Here is a 17,296-nt window from a genome sequence, read left to right on the forward strand (position 1 = left end):
ATTAGAATCGGGTTTTACGATTATTACCAACTACAATAAGGTGCACGGAAGCAGATTTTGCACACTGGTGTCTTAATGTGGATGGCTATGGGCATTCCTAAAACAAAGCATTTCACTCACCGTGATTCCAAGTGAAAAGAACACCAAAGAAACACATTGTAAAGGTTATCTATCGATTTTATTCTCCTTATGTGTCTATTATAAGACAACATTTCTTCACTGAGCTGTATGCATTGTACAGGTGCAAAACCTCTGGCATGACTTTGATCTCTTGCACGCTACTCATGAGATGTTTGACGTGAAATGTCAGTATAATGCTAATACTTTTTGCACAGTTTAGTTTCGGTGAAGGTATTCCTTTTAAAGTATAAACTGTGGACAGTGTTCTAAAAGAGTATGGCATTTCATTGTATGGTTACATTCAAATTGTATTAGTACAATTCATTTTTCATGTAAACTCTACTTTCAGTTAGCTGCGGTAAACTTTGGCTGTATTTCCATACCTAGTGAGCTGCCTTCCTGGGCAGCATTTTTTTGGGAATCATATGAGTGCTTATGTGTTCAAAGTAGACTTAGTGAGCTGCCTAACTAGATGACATTTATGGGCAACATATGCATGTTCGATTGTTAGAGTAAAACTTAGCAAGCACCTACCAAGACAACATCATTGTTGCAATCAAATCTAGTGAGCTGCCTACATAGACAGCATTTCTGAATACAACTCACTAGGTTTTAAAACACAGCCTCTGTAACCCTCACATAAACAAGTTTCATTATGTTATGCCCATTCACATGCTCTATGGCGTGTATGTGTGTGTGTTTTGAGAGTGTAGAATGGGATCTAAAAACTCCTGGCAAACTGTAATTAGGGAGCTCTTCTATTATGGTGTATCAGAGAACCTGTGTCCTCTAAAAGCTTCCTGATGCATCAGTCCTACAGCACGCACATCAATACTCATTACAAAAGACTCACACACACGCAGAGAGAGAGACACACACACACACACACAAACTCCAGGTGCCCCTGAGTGATTTCCGGTTGCCGAGAGGTTTGTGAGGATAACAGTGCTGGGCAGAGTTGAGCACAGGTCTCAGTTGTTGCTCCGTCAGGCGTGAAGATGTGAGATCTCGGATTGGATGTGAACGTGGCCCTCTGTGCTCTGATACACAGCTTGATATAACTGTTTTCTGTCTTGCTTATTCTGAGTCCGTCCTAACTGAGGGAAGGTTGAAATGGTTGCATTGAGCCAAATAGAGATTTTAGCGACTAACTTTGTTGGAACATTTTTATCAGCACCTTGCACACACAGATACACACTCTTGCATTTAAGATCGGGTAGGCAAAAAAGAAATACAACTTTGTAAACACTTTTAAAAACATGTTAATAAAGTTAAAGAATTGGAAGAGAAAAAACTTGAAAGTAGATCTTTACTGTAGAGAGCAGTGCGGAATGCATACTCACAGTGAATTGATGGAGGCTGAGCAAGGCAGGATGCTGGGAAATAGCCTCCACCGCAGACAATGTGTTTCTGATCAACTCCTCAGATGATGCCTGACCTGTTAATTGTGGAAGAAATGATAATTGAAAGCGTAAAAGCATAAAACAGTAATCACTTTTGAACAATAAATGTTTGGTTGGTTGAAAAAACAATAAAGAGAGTAATAAATAAAAACACACAATAAAAACAAAAAAGATTTGAGAAAACCTTAGATTACTGAAATAAAATTAAATAAAACCTACCTATAGCACTTTCCAAACTCATTTCATTGGAGTCAATGGATGTTGTGTTTCTTTCCAATAAAAAAAAATAAAAATAAAAAAATAAAAAAAGAGAGGTATTAAAATTACACAATTCACTTTTTTCTTTAGCTGAGAGATCACCAACAAAAAAGTAAAAAAAAAGTCCCATGGTATTACCATGTTTTTTCTATTATTATTATTATTATTATTATTATTATTATTATTATTATTATTATTTGGACATGTGCGTGATGGTAATTAGTGGTCAACCATTAAATAATTATAATTACCAAAACAATCATAACAAAAAACATCCTGGTTACTTGCGTAACCTCCGTTCCCTGATGGAGGGAACGAGACATGGTGTCGATGTAGTGACACTAGGGGTCACTCTTGGGAGCCCAAGACATCTCTGGCCCTTGATAAAAGGCCAATGAAAATTTTATACCCCGGACATACAGGTATAAAAGGAGCTGGTATGCAACCACTCATTCAGGTTTTATGCTGAGGAGCCAAGACAAGGTCCGGCCATTTCAGCGGGTAGTTCAGCATTGTGGCAGGAGGGACACAACATCTTGTTCTCTCCATCAGGGAACGGAGGTTACGCAAGTAACCAGGACGTTCCCTATCTGTCACTCACTCAACGTTGTGTCGATGTAGTGACACTAGGGGTCCCCATACAAAACACCACAACTAGCTGAACTGTGTTACGTGAACTGGCAGTGTGTGACGGGTAGAACACTGTGTGCCTCGTAGCAGCACACCAGGCTGACACGTAACCTCCCCCAACACTGTTATGAGTGCCAAACGGCCCTTTGGGACAAGTCGACTACCCAAAAGATAGTGACGGGCTAGCCCAGTCGTGGCCTCTTATCCCCTTTTTTTCCATTCCCTAAAAAAAAGGGGGATCAAATCAAATCAAATCAAATCACTTTATTGTCACACAGCCATATACACAAGTGCAATGGTGTGTGAAATTCTTGGGTGCAGTTCCGATCAACATAGCAGTCGTGACAGTGATGAGACATATACCAATTTGCAATAACATCAAATTAACACAACACAATTTAAGCATCTGTTATACATAATTACACTCAACTTAAAACATCAAATTAACACAACACAATTTAAACATCTGTTATACATAATTACACTCAACTTAAAACATCAAATTAACACAACACAATTTAAACATCTGTTATACACATAATTACACTCAACAATATACAAATAATAACATACACTGTACAGTATATAATATGCTGTTTTTGTTTTTGTTTTTTGTTTTTTTGTTTTTTTTTACTATATAGATACACATTATTCAATAAAAATTAAAATATATATAAAAAGTATATATATATATATATATACACTATATTGCCAAAAGTATTCGCTCATCTGCCTTTAGACGCATATGAACTTAAGTGACCTCCCATTCTTAATCTATAGGGTTTAATATGACGTCGGCCCACCCTTTGCAGCTATAACAGCTTCAACTCTTCTGGGAAGGCTTTCCACAAGGTTTAGGAGTGTGTTTATGGGAATTTTTGACCATTCTTCCAGAAGCGCATTTGTGAGGTCAGACACTGATGTTGGACGAGAAGGCCTGGCTCGCAGTCTTCGCTCTAATTCATCCCAAAGGTGCTCTATCGGGTTGAGGTCAGGACTCTGTGCAGACCAGTCAAGTTCTTCCACACCAAACTCACTCATCCATGTCTTTATGGACCTTGCTTTGTGCACTGGTGCGCAGTCATGTTAGAACAGGAAGGGGCCATCCCCAAACTGTTCCCACAAAGTTGGGAGCATGGAATTGTCCAAAATCTCTTGGTATGCTGAAGCATTCAGAGTTCCTTTCACTGGAACTAAGGGGCCAAGCCCAGCTCCTGAAAAACAACCCCACACCATAATCCCCCTCCACCAAACTTCACAGTTGGCACAATGCAGTCAGACAAGTACCATTCTCCTGGCAACCGCCAAACCCAGACTCGTCTATCAGATTGCCAGATGGAGAAGCGTGATTCGTCACTCCAGAGAACGCGTCTCCACTGCTCTAGAGTCCAGTGGCAGCGTGCTTTACACCACTGCATCCGACGCTTTGCATTGCACTTGGTGATGTATGGCTTGGATGCAGCTGCTCGGCCATGGAAACCCATTCCATGAAGCTCTCTACGCACTGTTCTTGAGCTAATCTGAAGGCCACATGAACTTTGGAGGTCTGTAGCGATTGACTCTGCAGAAAGTTGGCGACCTCTGCGCACTATGCGCCTCAGCATCCGCTGACCCCGCTCTGTCATTTTACGTGGCCTACCACTTCGTGGCTGAGTTGCTGTCAGTCCCAGTCGCTTCCACTTTGTTATAATACCACTGACAGTTGACTGTGGAATATTTAGTAGCGAGGAAATTTCACGACTGGACTTGTTGCACAGGTGGCATCCTATCACAGTACCACGCTGGAATTCACTGAGCTCCTGAGAGCGGCCCATTCTTTCACAAATGTTTGTAGAAGCAGTCTGCATGCCTAGGTGCTTCATTTTATACACCTGTGGCCATGGAAGTGATTGGAACACCTGAATTCAATTATTTGGATGGGTGAGCGAATACTTTTGGCAATATAGTGTATATAGAATGTACAGTATTGTACTGTATTGACATTCAGGCTGTCGGTTGATAGTCAGTTGTTAAGAGAGACATAATATAATAATAGTAATATAATTTATGACAGTCCGGTGTGAGATAAAAGAGTAATAAAGTGCAGGGCTGATGTATTTTGATCGTGGGAGATCAAAAGTTTTCGGATTATCCGACTGGGCCGACCAGGTCTAGTCGGGGGGGGTTTCCCTCCCAATGAGAGGACACCACGGAGACCACACCTCACCCAGAGAGAGGGGGGGGTATTTAAGTGGAAATACGTCATATGGTCTTGCCGAGTTATGTCAGAAGTATGCCATGTGGAGAAGTCCCATGGTAGGTCCTACCCTACAGAGGGGCCTCTGCCCATGGAAGATGCAGTTTGCCAACAGGGAAATGAATTAGTGGAAGATATACATTGCATGGGGTTACCTACGGGGAACCGCCACATGCAGAGCACCTACCCCAGTACAGGGCTTTAGTTAGCACATGTACTGGGCCGGCAGCGAGTCTCCGGTAGAACTACTCAGAGACTCTAAAGCTCTGCGTGCGATCCAAATAGATGCGTAAAGCGCACACTGGACACAGCAACGTCAGGGCTGGGTCTGCCTCCTCCTGGGGCAGCGCTTGCAGGTTCACCACCTGAAGTGAGTGCAGTCAGGAGGGCAGTCTTCAAGGAGAGTTCCTTAAGCTCAGCTGACTGCAAAGGCTCAAAAGGGGCTCTCTGTAGACCCTGAAGAACTACAGAGAGGTCCCATGAGGGAACGAGGCGCGGTCTGGAGGGATTCAGCCTCCTGGCACCTCTCAGGAACCTGATGATCAGGTCATGCTTCCCTAAGGACTTACCGTCCACTGTGTCGTGGTGTGCCGCTATAGCGGCTACGTACACCTTCAAGGTGGAAGGGGACAGCCACCCTTCCAACCTCTCCTGCAGGAAGCACCGATCCGACTGAGCATCTCTGGGGGTCTTCCCGTCGGGAAGAACACCACTTAGCGAACAGACGGCACTTAAAGGCATACAGGCGCCTCGTAGAGGGGGCCCTAGCCTGAGTGATCATGTCTACCATCACGGGTGGTAGACTGCTTAGGTCTTCCACGTCCTGTCCAGGGGCCAGACATGGAGATTCCAGAGGTCTGGTTATGGGTGCCAGATGGTGCCCCATCCCTGAGAAAGAAGGTCCCTCCTCAGGGAGCTGTCACGAGGAGCGTGAGGTCTGAGAACCACGTCTGGGTGGGCCAATAGGGTGCTACTAGGACAACCTGCTCCTCATCCTCCCTGAACTTGCACAGGGTCTGTGCAAGTAGGTACACTGGGGGAAAAGCATATTTGCACAGTCCAGGGGGCCAGCTGTGTGCCAGCACATCTATACTGAGAGGTGCCTCAGTCAGGGCATACCAGAGCGGGCAGTGGAAGGATTCTTGGGAGGCGAACAAGTCTACCTGTGCCTGTCTGAATCGACTCCAGATCAGCTGGACCACCTGAGGGTGGAGTCTCCACTCTCCCCTGATGGTAACCTGCCATGACAGTGCATCCGCTGCAGTGTTGAGGTCGCCCGGGATGTGAGTGGTTCACAGTGACTTGAGGTGCTGCTGACTCCAGAGGAGGAGACGGCGGGCGAGTTGTGACATACAACAGGAGCGCAGACCGCCTTGACAGTTGACATATGCTACAGTTGCCATGTTGTCTGTCCGAACTAACACGTGCTTGCCCTGGATCAATGGCCGGAACCTCCGCAGGGCGAGCAGAATTGCCAGCAACTCGAGGCAGTTGATGTGCCAACGCAGCTGCGGGCCCATCCATAAGCCAGCAGCTGCATGCCCATTGCAAACAGCACCCCAGCCCATCTTGGAGGTGTCTGTCATGACCACGACATGCCTGGAGACCTGCTCTAGGGGACCGCCTGCCCGTAGAAATGCGAGGTCGGTCCAAGGGCTGAAGAGGCATTGACAGATCGGCGTATTGACCACGCGATGTGTCCCGCGGCGCCATGCCCATCTCGGGACTCGAGTCTGAAGCCAGTGCTGAAGCGGTCTCATATGCATCAACCCGAGCGGAGTGGCCACTGCTGAGGATGCCATATGCCCCAGAAGCCTCTGAAAGAGTTTCAGTGGAACCACTGTTTTCTGTTTGAATGCCTTCAAACAGGTCAGCAATGACTGTGTGCGCTCATTCATGAGGCACGCTGTCAACGTGACTGAGCCCAACTCCAAACTGAGAAAAGAGATTCTCTGAACCGGGAGGAGCTTGCTCTTTTCCCAGTTGATCTGAAGCCCTAGTCGGCTGAGGTGCGAAAGTACCAGGTCCCTGTGTGCGCACAACATATTCCGAGAGTGAGCTAGGATTAGCCAATAGTCGAGATAGTTGAGAATGTGAATGCCCACCTCCCTTAACAGGGCAAGAGCTGCCTCTGCGACCTTCGTGAAGATGTGAGGGGACAAGGACAGACCGAAAGGGAGGACCTTGTACTGATACGCCCGACCCTCAAATGCAAACTGAGGTATAATCGAGACATGGAAGTATGCGTCCTTCAGGTCTACCGGCGTGAACCAATCTTGCCAGAATGCATTTTTGCATCAGCATCTTGAACGGGAGTCTGTGTAAAGTCCGGTTCAGTACTCGCAGGTCCAAGATTGGCCGCAACCCACCGCCTTTTTTTCGGTACAATGAAGTAGGGGCTGTAAAACCCCTTCTTCATCTTGGCCGGAGGGACAGGTTCTATCGCATCCTTCCGTAGGAGGGTAGCGATCTCCGCGTGCAAGGTAGCAGCATTTTTGTCCTTCACCGAGGTGAAGTGGATACAGCTGAACCTGGGCGGACACCTGGCGAACTGAATCGCGTAGCTGAGTCAGACGGTCCGAATCAACCATCGCAACGGATTGGAAAGCGCAAGCCAAGCATCCAAGCTCCGAGTGAGGGTGACCAAAGGGACAATCTCATCAGACGTACCGGCAGGTGGGGCCTTGCAGTGGGGCGGAGCCCGAGGTGCCACACCATGTTGTAGCCGTGCTGAGTCGAGGGACATCGAAGCACTTACCTGGCTCCTTGTGACCACCCCCGGAATAGCCTGGGACGGGGGAGGAAGAGGCCTGTTCTCGAGACCCGTGGAGAGGTCACATCGGGGGCGCATTTGTGCCACAGCTGGCCGTGCAGGGTCGGGGACACCGCCGCTGGAGTGCCAACCCTGCAAGGATAAAAAGGTGGACGGTGGTCATGATGATGGCCGTGCACACCAGTTATGTGACCCAGGGTATTAGGAAACCGCTCTTTTGCTGAACTTTTGGGTACCACAGCCACTTGGGCATGCGGCGAAATTAAATGAAAAAGCAACAAAAGATTCTCCTCCCGGCCCTCCACCAAGGGATGAAGTGGTCTGTTTACCAGCTCCAAGGTGGGTTTTGTCGTCGCTGGGTTGCCCGTCTCAGGGGCGCTTCGAAGCCTTCCATGGGTTCTTGGTGGCCGGCCGTGAGACAGGTGGCGTCTGCTTCCTGCGGTGGGCTCCACGCTGGGGCCGTGCCGAAGGGGCAGATAGGAGTGACAGATAGGGAATGCAGTTTTCATTTACAAGGCAGTCGGTAGGTTTTGGATTTGACAATATCAATAAATCAATAAATGTATGACAATAAATGGCCAATTGGCTAATAATTTCAACCTAGCCGATACTGTATATACAGCAACTTGTAATTCCACATTTTTCTGGACAAATACTATGGTAATATAAAATATTATATGTAAGGGATATGGGTATGGAAAATGGCTTCAAAAAGTAGACACTGAGAAGACTGCTTTAGTAATAGCACTAAACTGAGACATATCCACTCACCAGCAGTTTCCCAAACTTTATGAGAAAGGCCTTAGTCACCATCTGCTGTCAGAAGATCTGCCAAGTCAAACAGGTGGTTACACAGTCAAACTCCAAAAAATTAAAATAAAAAATCACCAGCCCAACACTGTGCTACTGACTGCCAGATGGAGCTGTAACTCCTCGAGAATTTTGAAGTCTTGCTCTACTTGAGCATATTCCACTTGAATTGTGGCCACTATGAAATCTTGATGCAAAGTGAAAATAGTAGGATTTTGCCAAGATAAGATATGTGCATACTGTAAAAGATTTCTTTCACTGTAAGGTAAAATCTGCACTCTTGCAAAAGAAGCCTCTCACTGAGTTCCAGCAGTGAGCTTGTTTACATGGACACCAGAAATGTACTCCCAGAAATGTCGAATTGTGTCAACTTGTTGATTTGATTTAGGGTTACATCCTATAAGGTTCAGTCATTGCAACTTTTGGAATCATTTACCATGTTAATGTGGGTATGACATATTGACAGAATTTGGTCTTGGCGGACTAGTTCCGTTACACTGCTGCAGAACAAGTACGAAGGCTTGCTACTGCTAGAACATACACAGACATACTGTGTTAAGCATATGGACATTCTGCTGCTGCTGTATAATTAAAGTAAACACAAGGCATGCTGCATCGAGCATGTAGGACATGTTGCTGCTGCACAATTAGACAGAAATACAATCCTCATGTAGCAGATTTAGACAAATGGACCTGGGGAAGGGGAGGGTTTCAGAGATAAAACTCTAGCAGCGTGCTGCAGTGAAACCGGCTTACCTGCAAAACTAAGTAATTTAAATGTTAGACAAAGAGAGTAAACTCATGTTGATTGGCTAACAGATTACAAGTCAAACAACTTATCAGCTTTCATAATGTGAGCCGATTGGCTTAACACATCACATTTAAAGAGCCGATTGGCTAACAGATAACAAGAACACTTTCTTCGATTACACTTCATAGTTCCATCTAGCACTCTGCGCATGCGTCAAGCACTAGGAAGTGTAATTGAGCTTGAAATCATGATTGTGACTTGAGACTGCAATGGCAAAAGGTACAGTTAAAATGAGTTCGCTTCAGAAGACATGGATTAAACCACTAGAGTTTTAAGGACTACTTTTAATGCTGCCTTTATGTCTTTTTTTGGAGCTAGAAAATTTGGTCACCATTCACTGGCATTGTATGGACAAACAGACATTATATCTAGGGTTGGGTACTGAGAACGAGTTCTTGTTCAGAACCGGTTCCATTCTTTAAAAAAAAATACTGGAATCGTATGATCTTCGTGACTTTTGGTTCCGTTAACAGTTCCCCTATGTGCAGTTTCCTGTCTATGCAGATCTACGTGCCTATTTACTATACATCGTAAAGAAAGACAAGAGTGTTTTCTGACAAGAAAGGAGAGAGTAATGCATTTATTATTTTGCCAAGATGAAACAAGATGCAGTTTTGGTGCAATGAAAGTTGAAGATTCATAAAAAGTTGCATGTTTATTTTTTTTTATTTTTTTATTTTTTTTCATTTTATCCCCAATTTGGAATGCCCAATTCCCTCTACTGAATAGGTTCTCGTGGTGGTGCAGTTACTCACCTCAATCCGGGTGGCGGAGGACAAGTCTCACTTGCCTCCGCATCTGAGACAGTCAATCCGCGCATCTTATCACGTGGATCATTTTTGCATGACACCACAGAGACTCACAGCATGTGGAGGCTCATGTTACACTCCGCGATCCACACACAACTTATCACGCGCCCCATTGAGAGCGAGAACCACTAATCGTGACCACGAGGAGGTTACCCCATGTGACTCTACCCTCCCTAGCAACCGGGCTGTGGCAGGGCGGAGGGCAGGGCCGGGTCGTGATTCTACACACCCGGCCCCTAATTAGGCTGATTAAGCTTGAGAGGGATAAGGCCGACCAGAGACGGCAGTGCGACAGAGAGAGAGAGTTACGGACAGCTGTCCGACACCTGTGTGTGTGTTTGTCTTTTTGGTTAAGTTTATCATTAAACCTTTATTTATATCATCAAGCCGGTTCTCGCCTCCTCCTTTCCACTGACTGTGTTACACGGGCCAATTTGGTTGCTTAGGAGACCTGGCTAGAGTCACTCAGCACACCCTTAAAAAAGTGCATGTTGAATTGAGCTGCTTTTTTCTCTCTCTCCTGATTGTGTGTAAAGTTTGTGGTATTTATCACTTTATCACTAATTCATTCTGCTTGTGCAGCAGTGTGTGATGAAACGATGGCAAAATGTGATAAGCGGTAAGACTTCATGCGCTCCTATGTGTTTATGAAAACAATAATGAATGATGATACTATGATGAGATACAGTATAATGCCAGCCTGCAGTATAAAGTTATGAATGTCCAACTCAAAATGGAATAAGAACTGTTGAAGTCTCACAAGCCTAAAGTACAAAATTAGACTACATAACAAAGTCTAACTGTCTCTGGAACTGTTACTGTTATGTAATATTACTTCAGACCTGTGAGACTTTAATCAAGAAGTGCAGTTACTGTCTGGTGTTTCATATAACAATGTATAAATAAAGAGTTTTGTTGTAATTTTAAAAAGTGGAATTTTATAAATGAATAAATGAAATATGCCATCACATTTCTTGTTTGTTCAGATTTTTTATTTAAAATACTGTATAGTTTGGATCTGTCACGTTTAATTGTGTTTTTGTTCATGTTTTGTTTTCATGCTTTTTATTTTGAAATTAGTTTACTTCCTGTCCTCGTCCGTTCCTGTGTTCAGCCTGTCCTGCCTTGCCCAAACGTTACAGGATCAGTTATTGCATTGTTGTAACGTTGTTGACTGCGGCAATGATGACAATGACGAAGATGACATGAAGATGAAGAACCCAAGTGCAGTTTATTTACAGAACGTGAAATCCAATAACCCTGACTACAAAACAAAACATGGACTAGAGCTTGACTAGAGCTTGACTAGAGCTTGACTAGAGCTTGACTAGAGCTTGACTAGAGCTTGACTAGAGCTTGACTAGAGCTTGACTAGAGCTTGACTAGAGCTTGACTAGAGCTTGACTAGAGCTTGACTAGAGCTTGACTTAACTACAGCGTACCAAACATATACCATCACATTCAATACTAGACAACTACACAATGGAAAACATGAGGCTTAAATACATGCACATGGGGGAACATAAACCAATGAACAAACAGAACTCATAACAAGCTAATTAAACAATAACCCAATGAAAACATGACACAAGAACATGGAGGGAAAACAGAAATCACATGACAAGGGAAACAGGAACACATGACATGAACCAGGAACTAGAATTTCAAAATAAAAGACATGAATCAACAGAATACACATGACAATTGTATTTATGTCTCTAAAGTCAGCAGACACACCTTTTACAAGAATTGTAAAAAATTTATTTCTGATGTTATACAGTATCTGCTCTGTTGAAATCTGAAATGATCTCATCATTTTGCTACAGACTGCAGAAGGCAGTAAATACAATAAGAATTGTATTTCTCATTTAATGACAATATTAACAGTTTCATCAAATAATTTTCCCTCAGAAGTACTAAAAGAATTACTGGAATTGTTACTGGAATTAAGGAACCGGAATCGGATTTGGAACTGTGATCGTTAAATCTTACGATTCCATCCGCAAGAAAGAAAGTCACAGAAGTTTGAGACAATATAAGGGTAAGTAAATAATAAGAAAATTATAATTTTTTGGGTGAACTATTCCTTTAGACAAAGAGAGAAAACTCATGGTGATTGGCTAACAAATTACGACTTATCAGCTTATCATGTGTCTTATACATTTGTTAAGCTGCCGTTTGCCTGTACATGACGTTTCAGAATGCCACATTCTGCAAAAACCCTGAAATAAACTGTTTTCTTAAAGGGATAGATCACCCAAAAATTAAAATTATCTCATCATTTACTCACCCTCATATCATCCCAAATGTGTATGACTTTCTCTGTCGCCATGGAACAGTCTGCCATCTAAATTGGGACTTATAGTACAATGTGACAGGACAGCAAAAATCACAGTAAACAGCCTGCTTAAGAAAAAGTTGTTATATAAAGCCTTGCTGTACTGCCAGCTAATAGTAGATGACTATTTTGACATACCAACATTAGATGTGGTGTTTGATTGCAATCCATTTAAGATCTCACATTGAGACGTGATCATCATCTCTAGAGCTCCTAAGTGCTGGTGCAAGACAGTCTGAAGGGTGAGAATGAGAAGCCTCATGTTTGTGTTGTAGGACAGTAATGATGCAAGGTCATAGGGCATGGTCCAGAACTGTAAGATATTGAGCTCTTATCCATAAGGGCTGCCAAGCTCTGTTCTCTTAACACATTGGATGTGACCTTTGCCTGACCCTTGTGACTGATGAGTGCTGTGAGTGTCAGGGTAGTGTGTATTCTGTCAGTGATGCAATAGGCCAGAGAGACTGTGGGACCACAGAGAGGGCTCGTCACATAAATCTATGCATGGATGCACAAAAACACAAGCATGCTCCCATATTACAAGAGCATGATGCCTCTCAGAAGCAGCTGAAGAGAACACACAAGCAGGGCTCAAGGGTGAAAGAGGCTAGTAAAGTTTCAAAGATGCAGACCAACCTGATACTGGGAAGAAAACCAGCTATGCCCTCCAGCATTTTTCTTAATTCCAGTACACCACAAACATGCACCAGTCTTACGTAACCAGATTTTTGACTATTGGCTAAAGTCTGATCCACTTTGCAGCTTATTCTGGCCAAGAACCAACCGCTCAGATGGAGGTAAAGGGCCATCTGACTAATGTATAATGAATTCTAGCAGTCAAGTTTGGACACACTTATGGAACTTATATTCTTTTAGTGGAATCAAAGAAAGAATGGGTGTGATGTAATTTTGAACAAAATCTGATCAAAAAGAAGGTGTTTTTGAGTTGCGGTGGTTCGGAACAGCTGGCTGGTGTAAACTTTTATGAAAACTTCATACCGGCTGTTAAACACCTTCTTACTGCCATTGGTCCATGTAGTCGGTGGGTGTGACCTGAAGCTCCACCTACTTTGATGCAAACACTTTTCTCGGTTGATTTATTTACTCAGTCGAGATCAGTCAACGTGAACAACAGTGGAGTGCAGAAAGTTGGTGCAAACTTGCCTACATGTGTATGATTGTTCACATTTTGCCAACTCACTGCCTATTACCACCCAATGCCACCCGCTGCAGCTTTGTGTTAATGGACATCTCAGTGAATCCTCCTCAGATGAGTTAATGGCAGTGGAACTATCATGCCGACAGCTCTATCAGTTATACCCCTTCAAATGAGATGGCTCAATCTGCCATTGAGTCTCCATGGCAAATTCTGTCTGAATGTAAGAGTGTATTTAATCAGCAGAGAGACTCATCAGCTCTGCGTACTGACAAACATCTTTCTCTGAGAACACTAGATCCCTTCATATTAATTTTGCCGTGACTGAGTGTGTCAGCACTAAATCCAATTTTGCACTGTTTGGCAACTGGTAATAATCTATGTTTCCTGTATATATAAGTGTGTGTGTGTGTGTGTGTGTGTGTGTGTGTGTGTGTGTGTGTGTAGAGAGAGAGAGAGAGAGAGAGAGAGAGAGAGAGAGAGAGAGAGAGAGACAGGCTCAACTGGAAAGCTCTTTAATAGATCATTTCCTTCTTACACAGACAGTGATTATACACAGCGGAAGACAGGCAGGTACAGCCCATTCTTCCTTCATTACTGTATCTCTGCAGATGAAGCCATTTAATAGGGTGAAAGGTGGATGGGAGTATGGTAAGTTTATTAGAATTTAGTTTAAGATTTCCATGATGTATTTGTACACACTGCACATTTACCTTGTTTAGATAGCTATTACCTCCCCGATACTTCCTACCCAAGGCCAAAATTAACTTCTTACTACACAGGCCAATGGTTGGTGAACTGAGAAAATGTACAGGCCATACATATTACTTAACGGCCATGAAACCATATTTACCATTGCTTTATTAAAGTATACTGTATATTGTCCCAATGACAATGAGATTATATATCTGTTTTTCATAGCACATGTGGTTCAATCTGTGCAAGTCATTGTCTTACTCGCAGTATCATATAGAACAGTGGTTCTCAACAAGTTTAATTTCAGGTAGAGGTAGATATATCAGTTTCACTACTCATCATTTCGTCATTTCAAAATAAGAGTCCCCGGTTTGTTTCAGGCTTGTTTAGCCTTCAAAGTGCGGCATAATGCACGAAATCTGAATTTTTCTTGTTTTCATTGGGATTTTAGTCGCACAATACTACATAACTAGATCTGGGATTTTATACATTTTGGACTCTTTGTCTGTGCCCCACATAGTAAAGAAAGTATATTAATTATTTATTTTATTTAATTTTTATGTTCTATAAATCTATAAATAGATTTTAAAAACTATTGGTTAATCGGTTATCTGCCTTTCCCACCACCTTTGTTATCGGTTTTGGCAAAATCCACTATCGGTCAACCTCAAGTTTCAGGACTCATATTTACATTGCACATCAAGTGGCAAACAAAAACAGTAACAGTATACTGTACAAAAATAAAAATGTCCTTAAAAAGTCCTTAAACATAGAAATGTATTAATACGACCTGCATAGGCTCAGTAACATGCAAAATGACTCATACGTAATATGATGAACAGAGCTCAACCCTAATTATTTTGATATCAAACATAATATATCATTCATCTATTATTATGGTTAGGCCCTACAATGAAGGTTCTTCAGAATGTACCATATTTGTGCAGATCAAAAACCTTATATATAATAATGTAAAGAGAGCAATGCCTGCCACAAACACACACTTGTGAGGTGAGTAGATGTAGCACCACAGCCATCATGGGAAGGCTCTGCTTAAGCTGACAGGCCTGCGACGGAGAAGGGTGTTTCCTTCCCACAGTGCTTCACAACATGGACAGGATGTCATCTACAAAGAGCCCACATAAACAGAGGCAGTGAGAAATTAGCCAATCACAAACAAATCTTCAGGATCAGTCTGGGCAGGTGGCCGGAGTGTGCGAGCAGGTGTGCTCAGCAGGTACATACCTGTGTCACGAATAAAACCCGCAGGAAGGACGTGAACCAGTTTAAACCAGTTTTATTAGGGAGGGGTGGCATGTAGCGGCACTGATTCACAAATGAAAAAGAAGAAACAGGTCGATACCTAAGAGCCTGCTCACGTATTCAATCAAAAAGGTAATTAAAGAGAGGCCAATCAAATTCAATGTTCATTCTCATTGCCCCCTGCCTTGTTTTGCCTATTTCTCTCCTGTGAATTCTTTGTGTTCCCTCTCCTATTTATTTATTTTTTGGGGGGGGGGGTTATTGATTTATCCAGGACTGCTGGCAATTCGTGCACGGTGTGACGGATGAAGAGGGTCAGGCATTTTGACAGGTATTCATTGCCGCTTTGTTGCTCCTTCCCGGGCGTCACCTTTCAGACATCTCTATCAGTGTACATCACCAACCTGAGAGAAGGGACAGCAACACATTATTATTCATCTGCAGACACCAAGACCAAACAGAGCGAGAGAGACTGATCTGAAACGCACAATGGGGGAGAGGATAGATGCTTTTAATCAATTACACTCAACAGCTGGAGAGATGACAGAACGGAGATGAAATGGTGTTGATCCTGAAACAATATCAGGAAGGGAATGAGGTCTATCTGCCCAGATGAAAGGACCAGAGAAAAACAAGATGCATCTGGCATGGAATTGGATTTGAAGGGTATAAGGTATTAACATTGGAGGCAGAATTAGAGATTAATGAAAGTGACCTGCAAACACGTAAACTGCCACACAATAATTCAAAATGATTAATGAGGTTAGTTCTTGAACAGCAATTTGATTTAAAGGTGTTTATTAAAAAAGCACACTATCAGTCAAAAGTCTGAACACGCCTTAATGACCTTACAAATCCTTTGATCTTTAGGCTTAGGCTTAAATAACTGAAATTAATTTTGGAGACAAATATAAATTGCATTTAAAATTTCAAAGACTAAAAATGTATATGAAGGAAAATATTTTAAGTTGGACCAGACAGTGAAGGAAAACAAGTAGCTAGCATACATGGGACCTCCTTCAATACTGTTTAGTTGGTTTAGAGAATATCCAGAGTGTGCAGAGCTATAACCTATGCATAATGTGGCAACTAAAATATAAGATTCTGTTCTAATAAATATCAGCATGGCTGTGGTTCGACCAAAGGCAATCACGGCTGTGTGATATTGCTTTTATACACATTTTTACACACAAGAAGCTATACACAACACACTAGAATTTAAATGAGGTTTCTTTGCGCAATCAATGCATCTGTATCACACTGCCCGTTATACCAACCCCTACATACCTACATTAGAATCAATACGTTCCTCTGTTGAAATATCTTCGAAATCTAAAATAATGCTAACATTAATGAAAATGTCAACACTAGCATCAGGGAGTCAATAACTAAAGAGTATCACAACACAACACTATTTATTCAGTCCCACCTCCAGTATTTCTGTGAGCAGGGAGTGGCCGGAGTGGCTAATGGGGAGGACCGGGAGAATTCCTAGTGGGCCGCTCAAAAATTGGGCCGGCAGTTCAGCATGTTGATTAATAAACTAAGTCATGTGTTGCAAAACAGTTGCCAACCGTCCGTATCATCCGGTACCTAAGGGATCAGAATTGCACTCAGTATTATAGTGGATGCAGTCTATACTGTATTTTATCTTTCACACTCAAACATATGAGAGAGTGGGCTGTGAGAGACCAAACACTGGCTGTTGCACCATCACATGGACGCTTCACTTGACAGCAGGGGAAGGATCAGGGATGATCCAGCAAGAACAGATACTATTAGCTGAATGGATGAATGTACTTCAGGTAGCGGATCATCATAAAGTTCAATACTGACTGTAGTCTCACAGTTAATCTCTGAAATTCTCAATCCTTGCAGTGCAGAATGATTATAACAGTATTCTTTTGTTGTCTCAAATAAAAGAATACTTAAAGTTAATCAAAACAGATAAAACTGCACAACACAGTATGAAAAGAAGGGGACTTTACAGCTC

General features: G+C 42.9%; 1 protein-coding gene and 1 pseudogene across 1 annotated transcript in view; one reads left to right on the forward strand and one right to left on the reverse strand.

Annotated features, from left to right (window-relative positions):
• The window catches only part of LOC127452486 (syndecan-2-B-like), a 662,603-nt gene that overhangs the window by 505,218 nt on the left and 140,089 nt on the right, over positions 1-17,296 (forward strand). The gene's annotated exons all lie outside the window — the stretch shown is intronic.
• Positions 1-17,296, reverse strand: part of LOC127452687 (serine/threonine-protein kinase ULK4-like) — a 258,846-nt pseudogene that overhangs the window by 157,203 nt on the left and 84,347 nt on the right.

The sequence above is a fragment of the Myxocyprinus asiaticus genome, chromosome 15 (genome assembly GCF_019703515.2).
Source record: "Myxocyprinus asiaticus isolate MX2 ecotype Aquarium Trade chromosome 15, UBuf_Myxa_2, whole genome shotgun sequence".
Lineage (NCBI taxonomy): Eukaryota > Metazoa > Chordata > Actinopteri > Cypriniformes > Catostomidae > Myxocyprinus > Myxocyprinus asiaticus.